At 42.5% G+C, this 19,011-nt stretch overlaps 2 long non-coding RNA genes across 4 annotated transcripts in view; one reads left to right on the forward strand and one right to left on the reverse strand.

The window, feature by feature from the left end:
• The window catches only part of LOC120398444, a 147,233-nt gene that overhangs the window by 39,540 nt on the left and 88,682 nt on the right, over nucleotides 1–19,011 (forward strand). The window lies entirely within an intron of this gene.
• LOC120398446 overlaps nucleotides 14,484–19,011 on the reverse strand; it is a 53,306-nt gene continuing 48,778 nt past the window's right edge. Inside the window, exons 3-4 of the long non-coding RNA XR_005594420.1 lie at nucleotides 17,441–17,659; nucleotides 14,484–14,577 (exon numbers count right to left, since the gene is read on the reverse strand). This is a non-coding gene — a long non-coding RNA (uncharacterized LOC120398446). The remainder of the gene's footprint in view (nucleotides 14,578–17,440; nucleotides 17,660–19,011) is intronic.

Genomic DNA, 19,011 nt, shown 5'->3' on the forward strand with positions numbered 1-19,011 from the left:
GGAAGCAGATCAGGCCCAGTGTGAATGGATTACATTATAGTGGTGATTGCTGCCATTTTACCAGCTTATTCAAAAAACAAACCTTTATGTTGAACTGGGTTTGGAGTGGAGGTCAGTCATTGGATCCTATATCCTTATTACACTATGAATAGTAGCATGAAAAGTAGCCACTGCTGAGCATCTCAGCTGTCGTTTCTTGATGGTTATCCTAGAAATGTAGGGCTTTGCAAGGCTATTTTTTCCCCTAACTCTCCAATTTATGCTACAGTGAGGATGTAGAAAAAATTTGTCTTTAAGGCATTTTTAGCTTACATAAACCAGAAAGTAACTGATGTTCTAAACAAATCTCCAGAATTTCAGTGGTTTTGGTTTCTTTATGCATTTTACCAGCTGGTTCCTCTCTTTCTGCTCTGCTGAGGAACTCGACAACCTTTGACTCATGTCACACTCTGGCCCAGCCAAGTAACAGTGAATGATTTTTTTTCTTGAAAAGATTACTTTTGCCTAATCTTCAAAGACTTTCTGATGGCTCAACATCTGAAAATTCAGCAGCTTGTTTGGAAGTTCCCATCAGAGGAGCAGTGGATTCAAACCTAGGAAATTCCCTTGACTGAATAGCCAATAGTGCTATTTTAGGATAGGGTGGAATACTGTGGCCCCTGAAGAGAACATTTTTTGTCTTCCTTTTTAAATTGGGCTGCAGGACTTACTGTCACCTTGGTGTTGGATTAGGGCTTCCAAAGCATGATCAAAAGTAGTGGAGTATATATCTCAGGGCCAGTCAGGAGTTAGTGTTTTTAATCACTTCTCTTACAGGATCTGAGTGGAATGAACTAAAATCCATGTCTTAAATTGCAACACTAATTACTCCTTTTTACTAAAATTTAGGCGGCAAGAATTTTGTCTGCAAGAACTAAACATTTCCTTTGCGTGACATTTTTTGAAAACGAGGCTGTAAGCAATATGGTATTACTTTTGCCTCTCTCCAGGCCACACTTCAAAAAAGTCACCTCCATGCTCATCAGGATGCATGCATAATTTGCAGAATGTGTCATTAGCTAGACCTAAAGGGAGGGTCCTGAAGTTAAAGCCATATCAAGCTATTAATTGGAAATTGAGGATCTGTGCCACCCACCACCACTTCCCTATAAAAAGGCATGCTTTCTTGGCTCAGGTTTTATGACCCTCTAGTGGCCTCTGAGGCATTGAAAAGGGGAAGGTTCCCAGCCCCACACAGGTCATGGGACAGACTCAAGAATATGGCTTTTTAATACATGGAGAGTTACACTGGGGGCAGTAGTGTGTGGGGGTAAGAAGTTTTGTTTATTATAGTGAGTTCACAGGAATGTGTGGCGAAGGGAGGAAAAGCGTCCTTTAAACTTCTCTCTGCAATCTGTTGCTGTTGTTGCTACTGAGGTTCTTGTATTAATTCTCTTCCCTCCCCTTACTCATATCTGAGATCTTCTATGAAATGCTGTAGATTACAGGACCAATCCTCTTTAATGTAACAAATCCACTGGAATCAGTGGAGCTACATCAGAAAAGGATTTGGCTGTAGTAGTCTGAATGGAAGCCCTGAGGGAGATGGAACCAATGTACCAAACACATTAATAATTTATAAATGTTTCATCAAGCAAGCCCAGTCCTTCATTTGCTTGAAAATAAAATGTCAGTCTTGTCCCATAAAACATGAAATGTAACTAAACAGGAAGCACTTACCTAATGAGAGCAACTTGTCTTTTCTTCAACCCCCACCTCCCACACCAACTTCTTTGAGGTCCAAATTCTGCTCCTGAACAGTGGGATTCCACTTAATAAGAGTAGGAATAATGATAAATTATTTCAAGAATAAAGTAAATGGGGACATTGGGGGCGGGGGGCAGAGGGAGGAGCTGGAATTGTCCAGGTAGCCTATGCATAATTGGAAATCTGAACCTCACATAGTTAATGAATTTTTTTTCCAGACACATCTTCAGCAATGTGCAATAATCACAATTTATTTGCAGCTTGTTATAATTCAAGCATTTGTTTTTGCTGAATTGGCCATTTCCTCAACCCAGAAATAAAAAGGATTCTCATCAAAAGGCGAAGATAAGTAGTTAGTGTGTGTGTGTGTGAGATGACCCAATCCTGGCAACCTGACTCTGAAATCTCTTAAATTGAATGGTGATTGTGCTTGAGTAGCATGGATCATTTTCTTTACTTCACCTGCCAATGGTGAGACACAAGGTTTTAAAAGCTACTGAATACTTGGCTACATTTCATATTGGCTCAGTAAAAATGTCTGTCACTGCTGTCTTATTTAATTGTGATAGAGGAAAATAAACAGGGAGCTGAGTATTCAGTGTTTCCCAGCTTTTCCACATATGGTTTTCACTAGCACACTTTCAGTAGTTAACTCCAATACATGTACAGAAGTCAGCTTTTGCCCACAATTGCCACGCAGTGGTATCTGAGATGCTACGCTTCCTTGCTATACTTTTAGACTAGGAAACCGCAAAGGTAACTGATGTCTGTTAGTAAATGTTAACCTTTCTATGGTGACCCCAGTAGTTCAACTGGAGTTTGGCCTCGACAACGTCCTTTAACATAATTCATTCTGCCATCCTGTTTCCTGCTATAAAATTAGTCTGTATAGTTTCAAAGAAAACTGAAGTGTACATCTCAGCAGCACTCAATATAGGCTAAGTTTATGAAGTATGCAGTATAATATCTTCTCTTTGTATAAACTGCCAGCATCTGAAGGAGGGATCTTCTTGGGTCCCAAAGTTTGTGTATACTAATTTATTTGTTGGCTCAGTGAAAGAGATCCCATTTCCTACAGTGTGTGGGTTTTTTAAAGTTACAGAATGGAAAACATACAACCTCCCTGACACTTTCTTAAAACATGCTCCTTGAAACATTTCAGCAATAACGGTCTCAAGATTCTACCAAATCTCAGCTCAGACCGGTACCCCAAAACCATACAGTGGTACTGTACTGTTAAATTATAAATTCACAGGACTGGGAGAGAGCTGACCTGAGTTCTGTTACTGCCTCTGCTGCTGAGCTGCTGTGACCCTGGGCAAACCATTTAAACAATTTAGGTAAATCCTGGGCCCATTGAAGCAAATGGCAAAACTCCTATTCACTTCAGGGAGGCAGGATTTCACATTCTGGTTTTTATAGTTTCCTCATCTAGAAACTTCTTGTATAGCACTTTAAGGTCTACTGGCATGGATGAAAAGCAGTGTAAGTACTAAACATAATTAGGCACACAAATATTTATCTGAACATTCTACATAATCCTAATCCCCACATTGTATAGTCATGACTGGAATGCCTTTTTCAAATCAATTGTGAAATTATTTTTAGCTAAGGGACAAATTCTACTACCTTCACTTGCATTGAGTAACACCTTACTTAACAAGTTCCTTTACTGAAGAAAATGGAAATACTTCAGGAGCGCAGTACTACTCCAAGTGGGTAAAAGAAACAGAATCCAGTGCCACAACCAGAGTTGAATTCACTGATAACTCCAACGTCTCTGTAGAATTCTGTAAGATTCACTCCTTTGCTGGACTAATTTGGGCATTTCTTAAAACTGGAAATGTAAATTAATAAACCACAAACATTTTGTTTAATAAACCATGCTTTGTTTTACAGCTACTACAATTAGTCTATAGTATTTTCCAGCTTCAGGAAATAATGAGGGGTTGTTTAATTTATCTGGCTGGACTGATGCACAAATGTCTGATTGTATTAGAATTTTCAAGTGGCTTGAGTTTGCAATGAAACAAATGTCAGGCTGTTTTTTATCAGGCAAAATTAGGTTTTGATACTACTACTTTTTCTAGCAAATGAGAACTAGAATGAGAGGGAGGCAATCAACCATGATGATCAGATTGGTAGACTTGCATAATGAGATGCATTTTAACCATAATTTTGAAAAAAAGTTATGCTTTTAGTGTACCATTATTTATGCTAACTCAGAGTACCCAGTTTAATTATTTCACTGTAGCGCTTATTTTCAATAACTTTCAGTTTATCTTCTGTTGAACCTGAGCATGAGATGGAACAAAATATGGAGTGTGGGCTATAATGGCAGAGAGAAAGGAGGGTCAGGGCAAAACTGGGAGGCAAGATCAAACCAGTATCTTAGATGCCTATATACGAATGCGAGAAGTATGGGTAATAAGCAGGAAGAACTGGAAGTGCTAATAAATAAATACAACTATGACATTGTTGGCATCACTGAAACTTGGTGGGATAATACACATGATTGGACTGTTGGTGTGGATGGGTACGGCTTGCTCAGGAAGGATAGACAGGGGAAAAGGAGGTGTGGCCTTATATATTAAAAATGTACACACTTGGACTGAGGTGGAGATGGACATAGGAGACGGAAGTGTTGAGAGTCTCTGGGTTAGGCTAAAAGGGATAAAAAACAAGGGTGATGTCATGCTAGGAGTCTACTACAGGCCACCTAACCAGGTGGATGAGGCTTTTTTTAAACAACTAACAATCATCCAAAGCCCAAGATTTGGTGGTGATGGGGGACTTCAACTATCCAGATATATGTTGGGAAAATAACACCGCGGGGCACAGACTATCCAGTAAGTTCTTGGACTGCATTGCAGACAACTTTTTATTTCAGAAAGTTGAAAAAGCTAGTGGGGGGGAAGCTGTTCTAGACTTGATTTTAACAAATAGGGAGGAACTCGTTGAGAATTTGAAAGTAGAAGGTGGCTTGGGTGAAAGTGATCATGAAATCATAGAGTTTGCAATTCTAAGGAAGGGTAGAAGGGAGTACAGCAAAATAGACAATGGATTTCAGGAAGGTGGATTTTGGTAAGCTCAGAGCTGATAGGTAAGGTCCCATGGGAATCAAGTCTGAGGGGAAAAACAACTGAGGAGAGCTGGCAGTTTTTCAAAGGGACAGTATTAAGGGCCCAAAAGCAAGCTATTCTGCTGGGTAGGAAAGATAGAAAATGTGGCAAAAAACCACCTTGGCTTAACCACGAGATCTTGCATGATCTAAAAAATAAAAAGGAGTCGTATAAAAAATGGAAACTAGGTCAGATTGCAAAGGATGAATATAGGCAAACAACACAGGAATGCAGGGGCAAGATTAGAAAGGCAAAGGCACAAAGTGAGCTCAAATTAGCTATGGGAATAAAGGGAAACAAGAAGACTTTTTATCAATACATTAGAAGCAAAAGGAAGACCAAGGACAGGGTAGGCCCACTGCTCAGTGAGGAGGGAGAAACAGTAACAGGAAACTTGGAAATAGCAGAGATGCATAATGACTTCTTTGTTTCAGTCTTCACTGAGAAGTCTGAAGGAATGCCTAACATAGTGAATGCTTATGGGAAGGGGTAGGTTTAGAAGATAAAATAAAAAAAGAACAAGTAAAAAATCACTTAGAAAAGTTAGATGCCTGCAAGTCACCAGGGCCTGATGAAATGCATCCTAGAATACTCAAGGAGCTAATAGAGGAGTTATCTGAGCCTCTAGCTATTACTTTGGAAAATCATGGGAGACAGGAGAGATTCCAGAAGACTGGAAAAGGGCAAATATAGTGCCCATCTATAAAAAGGGAAATAAAAACAACCCAGGAAACTACAGACCAGTTTAACTTCTGTGCCAGGGAAGATAATGGAGCAAGTAATTAAGGAAATCATCTGCAAACACTTGGAATAGCCAGAATGGATTTGTAAAGAATAAATTGTGTCAAACCAATCTGATAGCTTTCTTTGATAGGATAACGAGTCTTGTGGATAAGGGAGAAGTGGTGGATGTGGTATACTTAGACTTTAGTAAGGCATTTGATAGGGTCTCGCATGATATTCTTATCGATAAACTAGGCAAATACAATTTAGATGGGGCTACTATAAGGTGGGTACATAACTGGCTGGATAACCATACTCAGAAGTTATTAATGGTTCCCAATCCTGCTGGAAAGGTATAGCAAGTGGGGTTCCACAGGGGTCTGTTTTGGGACCGGCTCTGTTCAATATCTTCATCAACGACTTAGATGTTGGCATAGAAAGTATGCTTAAGTTTTGCAGATGATACCAAACTGGGAGGGATTGCAACTGCTTTGGAGGACAGGGTCATAATTCAAATGATCTGGACAAATTGGAGAAATGGTCTGAGGTAAACCAGATGAAGTTTAATAAAGACAAATGCAAAGTGCTCCACTTAGGAAGGAACAATCAGTTTCACACATACAGAATGGGAAGAGACTGTCTAGGAAGGAGTACGGCAGAAAGAGATCTAGGGGTTATAGTGGACCACAAGCTAAATATGAGTCAATGTGATGCTGTTGCAAAAAAAGCAAATGTGATTCTGGGATGCATTAACAGGTGTGTTGTGAGCAAGACATGAGAAGTCATTCTTCCGCTCTACTCTGCGCTGATTAGGCCTCAACTGGAATATTGTGTCCAGTTCTGGGCACTGCATTTCAAGAAAGATGTGGAGAAATTGGAGAGGGTCCAGAGAAGAGCAACAAGAATGATTAAAGGTCTTGAGAACATGTCCTACGAAGAAAGGCTGAAATAATTTGGGTTTGTTTAGTTTGGAAAAGAGAAGCCTGAGAGGAGGCATGATAGCAGTTTTCAGGTATCTAAAAGGATCTCATCAGGAGGAGGGAGAAAACTTGTTCACCTTAGCCTCTAATGATGATAGAACAAGAAGCAATGGGCTTAAACTGCAACAAGGGAGATTTAGGTTGGACATTAGGAAAAAGTTCCTAACTGTCAGGGTGGTTAAACACTGGAATAAATTGCCTAGGGAGGTTGTGGAAAATCCATCTCTGGAGATATTTAAGAGTAGGTTAGATAAATGTCTATCAGGGATGGTCTAGACAGTATTTGGTCCTGCCATGAGAGCAGGGGACTGGACTCGATGACCTCTTGAGGTCCCTTCCAGTCTTAGTCTATGAATCTATGGCATGTTCTAAACAGGAAAGAATAGAGTGGGAGCCACTAAGAGGCCTTCATTTACCAAAATAACATTGTATCTTTCTCATGCCAATGTTGGCATATAGGGTGGAAACCTGCTCTTCCATCCTTCTGTCACTAGTTGCTGATTCCATATACTCTGTGCTGTTGATCTCAACTATTTTGCCCTCTCTCTAAGTGTTAAGGTTTCCTTCAGGTGGCCTTTTTCCTCACACCAATCGATTTCCTTTTGACAGCTTTATTTGAAGGTCTGTGTTGGCATGTGGGGTACATGTCTCAAATATGTCCAATGCTGCCATCTAACTTAGTGGAGACAAGCTGCTGGTTGGTAATTCCTCAGATATCTTCACTGGTAATAGTCTCTCCATCCAATGCCCACAATCTTTCATAGGCACTTTGAAAATAAAAGTATCTAGTTTTCTAGTTTTAACAGATCTCCAGCTCTCAAAGCTGTATGTTGGCACTAATTATGTTTAGGCTGAAAATTTCCAGTTTTGGAATGCTATGGATGCCTTTCCTTTCCTTGAGGTCACTTCCTTGAGCTCCATTAGCTAGTATGGTACTTCCCAGGTAAGTGAACTGTTCTACTTTCTATTTGCCTTCTAACATGATGCTACTGCTTGATGTCTAGGTTTCAAGGATGTTTGGTTTGGTGTACATTTTGAGTCATACATACCCATTTATCTGTGACTTTTGAAGGGTGTCATTTAATAGTGCAATATCATCAGCAAAGTCTAGATCAGGGGTAGGCAACCTATGGCACACATGCCGAAGGCGGCACACAAGCTGATTTTCAGTGGCACTCACACTGCCCGAGTCCTGGCCACCAGTCCAGGGAGCTCTGCATTTTAAATGAAGCTTCTTAAACATTTTAAAAACCTTATTTACTTTACATACAACAATAGTTTAGTTATATACATTATAGACTTATAGAAAGAGACCTTCTAAAACTGTTAATGTATGACTGGCACGCAAAACCTTAAATCAGAGTGAATAAATGAAGACTCAGCACACCACTTCTGAAAGGTTACCGACCCCTGGTCTAGATCTTCCAGACACTTGCCATCTACTCATACTGTGCCCAAGTTTGTGGTGTTAATGTCCAGTCTATGGCAATGACAAAGAACAGCAGAACTAAAATACAACCATGTTTCATGCCAGTGTGTGTGGTGAACCACTTTCTGGTGGTTCACCCTTAGGGTATGTCTACACTACCAGATTAGTTCGATTTAACTTAATTCTAATTTGTGGAATCGACCTTACAAAGTTGAATTTGTGTGTCCACACTAAGAACACTAATTCGACTTTGAGAGTCCACACTAACGGGGCAAGCGTCGACATTGGAAGCAGTGCACTGTGGGAAGCTATCCCACAGTTCCCGCAGTCCCCACTGCCCATTCGAATTCTGGGATTTCCCCACAATGCATGCTGGGGGGAAAAATGTGTTGAGGGTGGTCTTGGGTAACTGTCATCATTCAACGTGCTTTCGGATGTCTCAAGGAGAGATGGAGGAGCTTACTGACTCGCTCGGATCTCAGCGAAACCAATATCCCCATTGTTATTGCAGCTTGCTGTGTGCTCCACAATCTCTGAGAGAGCAAGGGGGAGACCTTTATGGCAGGATGGGAGGTTGAGACAAATCGCCTGACTGCTGATTATGCTCAGCCAGACAGCCGGGCAATTAGAAGAGCCCAGCGGGAAGTGCTGTGCATCCGGGAGGCTTTGAAAGCTAGGTTCCTCAGGGAGCAGGGTAACCTGTGACTGTTCAGTTGCTTTACAGAGAAGCTGAACCTGCCCCTGCTTCAGTTACTGTTGACTTTCTTCTGCGGTTACATACCCCGTTCACCACATTTTTCCCCCCTTCCAACACACGTTTAAAAATAAAGTTAATGGAACATTGTTAATTAACGTTTTCTTTATTAATGAATTCGCGTTAAAGGGTTGAAACAGGGATGCAGACTGTGGTGGGTAGGGTGTGCAGTGATGTTAACACTGCTTCTACACTCGAGGAATGATAGGCTCCTGCTCCTAAAGCAGTCTGCAGTGCCGGACTGGTTGTTTCAATGGAGCCTGCCATCCCTCTTTTTCGGGACTCTGTGTGCAGGGGCTATGTGACCTTGTGGCGGGGGAGGACGGTTACAGATTCCCCTGCTGCATGGCTCTGTGGTCCAGGACAAGGACTGCTGCATAAGTTCTGTAACCGCCCTCCCATGCCACAAAGTCACGTACCCCCCCCACCCACACAGAACATGGAAAACACCTCCCAGACCGACCAGGGTGCCTACTGACTGCACTGTGTGTGTGTGTGACCTGCTGTTGATCCTGCCCCCATGTCTGTACCCTGGTAAAGGTGACTGTCCTGTCCAATTACCAACCCCCTTCGCCCCCCCTTCAGACAGTCTTCTGTAGAAAAACTTGACAGAAATAGTAATTAACAGCAAATGACTTAATAATCAACTACACAGTTAGGGGATGAAACTGGGGCTTCGGTGAGTCAGGAAGGGAAGGACTTCTCAACATTTAGGGAATGAGAGCCTTCTTGTATTTGTCACTGCACCCCTTTTCACAGCCCCTGTCACCCCTCCTTGTTACTTTGGGTGAGGGGGGTTTGGGACTTTGTGGCGGGGGAGGGCAGTTGCAGATACAGTGCATGGGGGCTCTGTCCTCCTGCCTGCAGTCCTGCAGAACATCCACAAGGCGCCGGAGCGTGTCAGATTTTCCCTGGGCATTTCCTGTGTGGCTGGTCAGAACATCCAAGCTCGGACTGCTGTCCAGAGCATCAACAGAGTGGTGCACTGTGGGATAGCTCCTGGAGCTACTAAGGTCGATTTCCGTCCACACATAGCCTAATTCGACATTTAGCGCTACTCCCCGCGTCGGGAGGAGTACAGAATTCAAACTAAAGAGCCCTCTAGGTCAAACTAATTAGCTTCCTGGTGTGGACAGGTGCACGGTTAAGTCGAATTAACGCTGCTAAATTCGACAAACTCCTAGTGTAGACCAGGCCTTAGAGCACACTTTGCATAGCTGTACATAGCATTGATTTCAGCTGGAATTCCATAAAACTGAAGAATATTTTACAATGTGTGCCTATGCAGGCTATCAAATGCCTCTTGAAAGTCAATTAAATTGATAAGGGGAGGCTGCCATTCTGTACATTCTTCTGTGATGGTCACAGGATCTCTTGGGCCTGAATACAACCTGTTCTTCCCTAAGCTTTATATCCACTACATCCTGCATAATGTGTCACTACAGAAGACTTTCCCTACAACAGAGTAGTATGACTCTATTCCAGTTACAATCAGTAAGATCACCCTTTTTGCTTATTCTGACAATTATTCCATGTTTCCACTGGTCAGAAGGGGTCTGTCTCAGACTTCATTGAATAACTCTGCCAGTTTAGTTAGGGTGGCAGTGTCAGGTGTGCTTTGCATTTCTGCTATGATTTGGTCATCTCGCACCACTTTGGATTTTCTGCTTCTTGACTGCAGCCAAATCACTATTGGACCAATGTTGATATCAGGATGATCAGGTTCATATACTTACTTGAATGCTGGTGTTGAAATAGGTCTAAGTCTGAGGACTTCTTAAATGCTTTTCCCATTCATCTGTCCTCCAGCATTTTGGCATCTTACTTTTTATTGGCCCACTTCATATTTTGACACTTCCATGCAGGATTTCTTGTATTCCTCTTCTACTTTTTTCAATATTTAATTGGTTAAAGTTGAAATTTCTCAGTACTTTTTTAGTTTTGTACTGTTTTCCATTACTGTTTACAGTTTATCTTTCTCTGTTTTAATTGCAATTTGGCAATGCAAATTTTGTGGTTGCTGGTGACATCTGCTGCTGGACATGCATTTGCATTTTGGCCAGTATCTCAAGTTGATGCAGATGTGATCAATCTGTTTTTTTGTTTTGTTTTTTTGCCATCTGGTGCATTCCATGTGTATGCCTTTGTGGAGGAACAGGGAACTTGCATAAGCTAAGTCACATACCCAATGTAATTCAACTAATGTCTCACCATTTTAAAAAAAATTTTCCCTCAACCCATGCTTCCATGCTGCTCTTTCCATTCCTTGGTTTTCACACCTTACTTAGCATGAAAGTAGCCCATCACAAGGAGCAAACTCCCATTTTTGGGATTCTATCAATCTCACTTTGGAGGCAATTACAGAACTTTTTATCCTGGTCACTGTTACTGTCAGAGCATAGTACTGTATGAGTGACCTCTTTAGGAATATGGTTTGGAATCTTACATGTGTGATGCATTGATAACTGATTTCTCCCCTCATCCCTCAAGAATCTGTCATAGTGAGCACTACGCCCTCTGAGTGTACATTGTCATTACAACCTGAATAGATGAGATGTATGTTCTCTTGCTTAAAACTCTTATCACCACCCATTAGCTGCTCTGACTGATGCCAAGGATTTCAAATTGATAATTGTCCATCTTCCTCATGAGTTTCAAGATCTCTGATCCTCAAAACATTGTTCTTGCATGTCAATAAATGACTCTGAACTGTCATCTTGCTGCCAGAATCACACTTTCTGGGGGGCCCTAGCTTTCAGAGACTGGCTTTCACCAGGAACTTTCATGCACCACAAGGGATGAGCAGTGTTTTCTACCGATAAGCCATTTATTACTGGAATGGTAGCCTGGTTCTATTTTAGAACAAAAGAAACCTCATTGGTTTTTGTCTTGTGTTTATTTTTATTTTTTAAATGAGGTTGTATTTAGCATTGCACTCAACCTTTACCTACTTTATCCGGGCTGGGGACCAGCAGCCACATCAAAGGTAGCAGGTGGGGTTATTGCAATATTTGCTGAACATGTAGTATTGCATAGGGCTACATTTTGATTTTTACCAGAGTAAATACTGATCTCTTAAAGGCACCCACTGGACTCAATAGGGGTGTGTGTGTGTGTGGAGAGGGGGGAAATCCAATAATAGATTGGATAAATCAGCTAGTGTTCTCCTGGATCTGATCACTTTCTATCAAGGGTTAGTCCTAATGTTCTCACTAGGTCTTTTGTAAGGTTAGGTAAAGAAACTGTGCTGTCTACTTTATTAGCTCTTGGGGCAGGGGACTCATCTCATAACTGTCAGTACAGTATTGTCATAGGGTGACCCTGCTTGCCTTAATTGCACCTCTTGGTACCCCAAGGACTCCACTGAGAAACTTTCTTGTCTCAATAACCCTCTTCTTGGGCCCCATTTATTAACAAAACATTGTGTAAATAGTGAAAAACAAAGTCTCAATGTCCAAGTTTGTATATCAACCCCCAGTTCTTAAAAGCTAGTCCCTTGACACCCCACATAACACACTTTGGTGTCTTTCACCACATCTGGCTCTCTGGTCCTCTTCTGTTCCCCGGCCAGGACAGCCAGCACAACCCTAGTTCTAACTTTCAGAGAATCTCTGCTAGGAGATCATTCACACCTCCCCAACCCACCCACTCACTCTCTGATGTGTCTACACCAGACAGCTGGTCCCAGAGGAACAGTATGTCCCTCTATTGCTGCCCTGCCTTCTGCTCTCTCCAGCCCTTGGCTTCAGCTCTTCAGCTTAGAATGCAGTAGACAACTCCCTTTTGCTGCTGTCTGGCCCTGGCTCTGTCTGTTGGAGAAGTCAGCCAGCAAACCCTCTCATTGTCCTCCCGCTTTCAGTCTTCCTCAGGAACCTCCAAGCATCCTTTGGGTTCCAAAAGAACTCACCTTATTTTCTCTCTCATTATATAAATCAAATAAAATAATCCCACGCAGTGCTCACCTACCTCTTTCCTGCCTGATTTGCATCTCTTCCCTCTAGGGACCTGGTCCCCTCTTCTAGGTCCAGTTAGAGTGAGTCACAGGTGCATGGGCCCTGCTCCCTCTCAAAAGGTTAGTATCACTTTTGACAAGGATGTAGACCAAAATTTTAGAACTAGAATGCCTAATGCTCAGCATCTCTAGAAAGTCAGACCACTTATTTAGATGCCTAACATCTGTGTCATTTGTTAGCAGTATTTATTAATTAATTGGAATGGCCAGTACATAGCCCAAATTTTCAGGAGGTACTACTTTTGTTTAGGAGCCTAAATATGGATTTAGATGCATAATATTACACACCCTCGCTTAAACTTTTTTTACCAGTGCTCACTTATTCAATACAAATGAATATCCCAATTAAGATGGATCAACATAACTTCCTATTTTTGTTTCAAATTCATTAAATTCTGATTTTTTTCCCCAATTGTCTCAAAGTAGTGGTGAATACAACTTCTGTAAAGTCTAAGTATCCTTGATTTTTTTTTTCAGAGTACATACTGTATCCAATGAATGCATTGTAAAGTTAGAGCTAGAAATTGCAGTCACTTGGAAATTGCTGGGTTTCAGGTGTTATAAAACTCAAAATTTTAACCAGGTTCTCTATTGCCCACTGAGCTTTTGAAGCAAACCTGGACCAGTTAATGGTTTAACTTCAGTGAGCTTTGAGTCAGTTATGAAGCCAACTGAAGTCTGGTCAATAACTTCAAAGGGATTAGGCCCTATGAGGTGGGGGTGTGGGGGGAGGCTTACATTGCCATGTGGTTGTTATGTGAAAACAGATGAATCTCAGCATTCATACTGAGTTTTGCTTTGAGATTCGGGGTTAATTTAAAAATGAACCACTGATGTTTTTGCAAAATTGCCCCAGTTTGTCCCTTTGAGAAATGAGATCCAAAACCTTTCATCCAAATCCCTGTACTCTGCTATTTTTTTGAGAGCATTAGATACAGATCGAAATCAATCCTTATTACTGGCACTGTACCCTCACAGTGGACAACAGACCACCTTCCACTGCATGTCAAATTATTTAAGTCTGATTTCACACACAATTCCCTGTCTGAGTATTTTAAATCCCAACAAGGCAACTTGTAGCTTTTTCAAATGTCAGCGTTTTCTAATGATTCCAGAGGGGAGCAAACTTCTGGTGGTGAATAACATCAAATTGCTCAGTGAGCCAGTATGCTTGCTTTAATAATGCCATCCCAAGCACAAGGTTAATTGAATGTCTTCACATATATGGAATTTATTCACTTTATTATAATCCACACTGACTTGTAAGCACAACATTTTAAAGAGATAACTATATACAAAGCCTGAAGACTGCAGTGCATGTATGCTAACTATGGTGACGGATCTTCATCACTCAAGAGATGGAATTTGTTTGGTCTAGATTCATGGGTTCAGAATTAGGCAGTAAATCTGAAATAGTCAGAACTTGTGTTTTGCATTTGGGTTGTTGCTGCTGACTGCAGGTTAGTGCAACTGCTTTTGCATGTAGCAGTGTTTGTTGTTCCATGACCTCTGAAAACTGCCATTCCCTGCATCTGCTAGTGGCAGGTGGTGTGATAATGCCAACTTTACTGTGGAGACCCATGTACACAGCAATGGCTGTATGGCAGCACATGCTTTCTCTACTGGGTGACTACTGGCTACTGCCTCTCTGGCCCACTTTGCCCCTGCTCCAATAACCATTTCTGGATGCAGAGCACCACTGATCTTTGCAGCTGGTCTTTGTTTCTTGCTGATGAGGGAGGATCATGTGGACAGTGTGCTTGTCATTTTTGAACGACATCTGCTAGCATGCTTCTCGTGATTGTTCTCTTCTGTGATTTCAGTGATTAGGTCCAAGATATGCAAATAGCACATAGGCAAAGCAAAAACATGAGTTAATTGAATTTGAAACTAGCTTGATGGTGGTTAGAGGCAACATGTAATATCCGTTGTGAGAACTTGTGTTGAGAATTAAATTAAATTCTCATTGCCAATGGGTGAATATCTGATCCACTGCCATAGATACTGATCTGTTTCCATGGAGAGGGGGAAAACCCTGTATATATTCTCCCCCTCCCTCACTTCCCACTCACCCTGAGAAAAGCCTGAGCTGTCAACATTAATGTAAACTTTATTGGGGTATATCTATCAATTACAAATATTTTAGTTATTTAGCAGGACCCATCTAAAAATCTGACATTTAATCCATAAACTGGTGAAAATTTCTAACTCTGTGATAGAAGGCCAAAATCCTGGGGATTATATTGCATGTATGACATGTTGTTTTTTTATTTGCACACTACATATGCTAGCCTTTTTGAATTCTCTAATAGTCCAAATGATGGCATTGGGGTTTTAAATAGTAGAACAGAAAGGTTTTATCTGTTCTGCAGAATAAATATTGGTACTAGCAGACTGTTTCTATTTTCATGTTTTTAATATTTGTATTTCAGTACAGCCCAGAGAACCCAATCAGGATCAGCACCCAATGGTGATAAGTGCCGGAAGATAGTCGCTACACATTATATTCATAGTATTTAACTGCAACCCCCACCTTGTATCTGAGAACCTCACAACAGGGCTGCCCAGAGGGGGGGGGCAAGTGGGGCAATTTACCCCAGGCCCTGGGCCCAGCAGGGGCCCCCACAAGAGGTTTTTTCGCTCTTCACTCGCTTCGAGGGCCCTAGAAAACTCTCGCAGGGCCCAGGCCCCCGGAGCTTCTTCGCTGGTGGGGGGTCCTTCCTCTCCGGGATGGAAGGACCCCCCCCGCCGCTGAATTACAGCCGAAGCGGGACCCACTGCCAGAGTGCAACCGGGTCTTCGGCGGTAATTCGGCGGCGGGGGGTCCTTCCGTTCCGGGACCCGCCGCCGAAGTGTCCTGAAGACCCGCGGCGGGGGCTGCACTTCGGCGGCGGGTCCCGCTTCGGCGGTAATTCGGCAGCGGGGGGGCCCCGCCGTGGGTCTTTGGGGCACTTCGGCGGCGGGTCCCGGAACGGAAGGACCCCCGCCGACGACTTACCGCCGAAGCAGGATCCCCGCCGCCGAAGACCCCGGGCCCCCGGAATCCTCTGGACGGCCCTGCCTCACAATACCCCTGTGGGGTAGGGAAGCCTCTGTTTACAGATGTGAAACTGGGTCAAAGAGGCTAAGTGAGTTGCCCAAGGTCACACAAAGTCTATGGCAGAGCAAGGAATTGCATTTGTGTCTCCCAATTTGCAGGCTAAAGATCTAGCCACCTAATCTAATGTGATTATTCTTAACTTGGTAAATGCTAAATGATCTTACATTTTACAGAAGATTACAAATTAATAACCTTAAAATCCCAAATTCTCCTATTCTTTGGGAAATCTCAGACTGGCCAAGAGAAACCCAATAGAGACTGGAGAACAAGTTAAACTACCTGAGAGTCCAACCAAACCAGAACACCAATGTTGGCTTTTATAAGAATCCTGCACTTCTCCTACCAATCTGCATGAGAACCCAGAGCAAAGCACCTGGCATTGTTCTAAAGCACCAACAAAAACATTCTTGCATTGAGAAGGCCAAATCCTGTAGCCCTAAATACAAAATGTGTGTGTGCCTGAATAAGAATGCAGAGTTTGGTACATAATTACTTTTTAACAAATTTTAGAATGCTGGGGAAGTCTGAGGACTGGAAGAAAGCTCACATTGTGCCAATATTTTAAAAAGGGCAAATGGGATGATTTGGGAAACTATGGGCTTGTTAGCCTGACCTTGATCCTGGGTAAAAATATAGGAAGGCTGAAATGGGACATGATCAATGAAGACATAAAGAATGGTGTCAAGGCTGATTTCCTTTCTCTGGCACTTCAAGTGCAGAAGGTGGGAGCCCACAAGGATTTTAAAAATTAATACTGGCCACTCCGGGCTTGTATTAACCTGCCAAGGTTACAGCTTTTTTCTGACCTTGCATGGGTAGATGCTGCCACCACCCAAGTCCAAAAACCCCTTTGAGAACCCAGGAAGGTGCACTTGAGAATTCCTTCCTGTAAATGTTGTTAAAAACAAAGAAATACATTTAGAACTTAGGCCTTTTTTGCTTAAAAAAAAAAAAAAGTTACAAGGATTAAGCATCAAGAGAGTGCTCTTGAGGTCCATCTTAAAGGTTAGAAGCAAAACAAAAGCACCTGGGGAGTTAGCACAGAGGAGTCCACAAGCCATAAAGAAATGAGATAAAACCTAATCGTGTATTCCTAAACATTTCCTGATCTACTTGCATATCTGGGGTTTCAAATGAGTAGTTTCTAGGTATGATCTGATTTTTTTTTGTACCTGGCCCAAAGCTTTTTACAGCATACTTCTGCCCTGTCTCTGCTCTCTGGGAGAACAAGGTAGACAAAGGGGAAGTCCCCCGCCTTGTTTTTAAAAAGATCTAGCCTTCTCATTGGCCCTTTTGGTCAGGTGCCCACTCCTTCCTTTTACTTATGAGGGAGACTTTTTTTAACTCTTTAGAGGTAAAGCAAGTAGAGAACTACCAAGAGGGATTTATAGCTAACTGGCTGGCTTGGTGTCCATAAAAGGGAGCTTCCCCTCTACCTGTTAATTTATCACAGATGTGAGATTAGCATAATTAACACCAGCCAACATGCTGGAAAATGGGTCTTGTCAAACAAACTTCATATGTTTTGATGAGCTCACAAGTTTGGATTAAGTATATTATGTGATTACTATTACCTTTGATTTCTATATGGCATCTGACTTAGTCCTGTATGATATTCTGATAAAAACAAAATTAGTGCTATACAAAATCAGTGCAGCCCATATTAAATGGATTGATTAACTGATGTCAAATAATTGAAAATGGGCAGTTCATTATCCAATGATGGTGTTCCTGGTGGAGTCCTGCAGGGATCTGATCTCAGCTTGATGTAAGTCAATATCTTTGTCAATGATCTGCAAGAAAATATAAAATCATTGCTGGTAAAATATACCAAAGGCCAACTAAATTGGTGGAGTAGTAAACAATTATTGGTACAGATCAGTTATACAAATCCATCTGGAGCTCTTGGTAAGGTGTAAACATTTGAGCCACGTGTGTTTTTTAATATAGCCAAATGCAAGGTCCATGCCTGTAGGAACAAATGGACACAGTATTCTGGAATTCAGTGACTGAAAAGGACTTAGGGATAATGGTTGAAAACAAGTAAACATGAGTTCCCAGTGCAATGCTGTAGCTAAGAGGATGAACATACACTGGGTATATCAAATAGATGTAGCTTGGTATTACCTCTGTATATGGCAACTGAGACTATTACTAGAATATTGTCCTGTGCTTCAGAAAAGACGTTGAGAAATTTAGAAAGGGTTCAGAAAAGAACTACAAGAACAATTCAAGGTCTGGAAATCCTATTTTTGTAGTCAAAGGCTGGAAGCTGAAGTTTCCAAATTCAGACTAGAAATGAAGTGCATTATATATAACCTCAGTGTGTATGCATGCGCGCACACACACAAAACGAACAACTCATTCACAGTGGATTCTTCACAGGGGCGGCTCTAGGAATTTGGCCGCCCCAAGCACGGCGGCACGCCGCGGGGGGCGCGCTGGCAGTCGCCGGTCCCGCGGCTCCGGTGGAGCATCCGCAGGCATGACTGCGGAAGGTCCGCCGGAGCTGCCTGCCGCCCCAAGCGTGCGCCTGGCATGCTGGAGTCTGGAGCCGGCCCTGATTCTTCATCACTTGAATTCTTCAAATAAAGGCTGGATATCTTTGTAAAACAGAAGCTTCCAAACTTTTTTGCGACACCCCTACCCTGCTTCCCTTCCCTGAGAGTCTCAGAGCACGGCCCAACTCCTATCAGTCTGGGGAAGAAAGTGACTCATCAAGGGAAGTAGGCAGTTCACACCTAGGGCAGTGAGCTCCATTCCCAGAGGAGCCCATGCCAGTGTGGTATGGAGCAGACCAGGGCTCCTTGCCCTCCTTTCTCATGTCCAAAGCCTGCCTCTCCCGCAGGCTCCAGACAGCTTAAAATATGCAGGGCTGCAGCTGGCTGGGTGTCTGGGCCGGGAGTCCCCAGTGGTCAGGGAGGGAGAGAGCAGCAGACTGCTGTTGGGGTGGGGCTAGGCTGAACTTCTTTCCCTGATCACAGGGGATTCTCTGCATCTCCCTCCTCCCTTCCCCCCTGCCCCACTGTTGCCCTGGCCTGGAAACCCAGTTCACACCCTAACAGTAACCTTGTTATGCCCCCTGATGGGGGTGTGCACCAGTTTGGGAATCTCTGTTCTAAAAGATGTTTTAGCTCCAACAGAA

Source organism: Mauremys reevesii, linkage group 2 (genome assembly GCF_016161935.1).
Source record: "Mauremys reevesii isolate NIE-2019 linkage group 2, ASM1616193v1, whole genome shotgun sequence".
NCBI lineage: Eukaryota > Metazoa > Chordata > Testudines > Geoemydidae > Mauremys > Mauremys reevesii.